Source organism: Arctopsyche grandis, chromosome 3, assembly GCF_051622035.1.
Source record: "Arctopsyche grandis isolate Sample6627 chromosome 3, ASM5162203v2, whole genome shotgun sequence".
Lineage (NCBI taxonomy): Eukaryota > Metazoa > Arthropoda > Insecta > Trichoptera > Hydropsychidae > Arctopsyche > Arctopsyche grandis.
This window is the reverse complement of record NC_135357.1, coordinates 9,683,671-9,684,989: the sequence shown is the minus strand read 5'-3', so window position 1 is coordinate 9,684,989 and position 1,319 is coordinate 9,683,671. Positions and strand designations below refer to the sequence as shown.

General features: G+C 34.7%; 1 non-coding gene across 1 annotated transcript; it reads right to left on the bottom strand.

Moving 5' to 3' along the window:
- Positions 1-549: 549 nt before the first annotated feature.
- On the bottom strand, positions 550-620 carry TRNAG-GCC (transfer RNA glycine (anticodon GCC)). Its single transcript has one exon. It is a non-coding gene; the product is annotated as a tRNA-Gly (tRNA).
- Positions 621-1,319: the final 699 nt, after the last annotated feature.

Genomic DNA, 1,319 nt, shown 5'->3' with positions numbered 1-1,319 from the left:
TGTGTAGGTGTGTATGTATGTATATGTATATATGTGTATTTTTATATTTATATATGTATGTATGTATGTGTATTTGTGTATATATGGATGGTGTACATATATGTTTATATAATTGTCTTTGGCCAGGAAGGCGCATTGGGTTTACCTGTTAAGCCTTCTTGGTGTAAATTAAATTAAAAAATAAAAATAAATAAAAATATGTATGTACATATGTATGTAATTTTTTTCATCGACCAAATTCCTTGCAATTGTCGCCAGCGTGACCGGTGTACTTTTTTACCTCGCAACTTCCGGTTTCGTAAAACTTCCTGCTTTACTTCCTTTCACTATACAATAACACACATTTCATATTTTACACCCACACATACATACATATATTAAAGAATAGTCAACGAAATCGTCATTGAACTCGTATCAATAACAAGCATAAATTAATCGATCAATGCTACTCGCATTTTGAATAATTAAAAAGTATTTCATTCTATCAATCAAACCACACTCAAAAAGTGATGCACTATTTTTGGAATATAAAAATTGAATAAAAAAGATTGCATCGGCCGGGAATCGAACCCGGGCCGCCCGCGTGGCAGGCGAGCATTCTACCACTGAACCACCGATGCTCATATCTGTACCCAAAACTGTACCCAATTTCACTGGACTGAAGCTTCCAAGTGAAAGTATCCAACACGAGAAGAAGAAGCAACGAATCGCTGTCGTGGAATCAAGTCTCGAAGCATCCAGTTATTTATCTCACGAATCAATTCGCAGTTCGCAAGAGCGAGCCACAATTGCTTAAAAGTGTGTTGAACTCATGCGGTACGAAAATACAGTTCAAATAATTGGCACGTAGTCTAAAAATACTGAAATTATATAAAGGAATTCCGGTGTTGATTTGAGATCCTATTCCGCGCTGGATCGTTTGGCATATAATGGTTATACGTATTGTTAATTTGAAATTGATCGTTGAGCATACAAGTTGTTCCTATACGACTTGATATCGAATACGTGCGCGACTAATATTTGCTCAAGTGTAATGATATTTCGATATATACAGTGCGATGATATTGTATCATACATCGAAGTGTTTGTGTTTAGTATTAAAACTTGCTACGTGATTTGATTAGAGTTTAATAACATTTTGGTAAAAAATGCGTTGGAAATTATTTTAGATTTTTTTTTTGCAGGTGAAGTGATTGGTTTTTTATTATTTACTAGCCACTTCTTAGCTCGCTTTCGAATTTTTCGTCTGACGAAATTTGGGTTCTTATCCGATCGTTATCAAACTTTGCCATTTTGCTCGGTTTGGTCATCAATATATG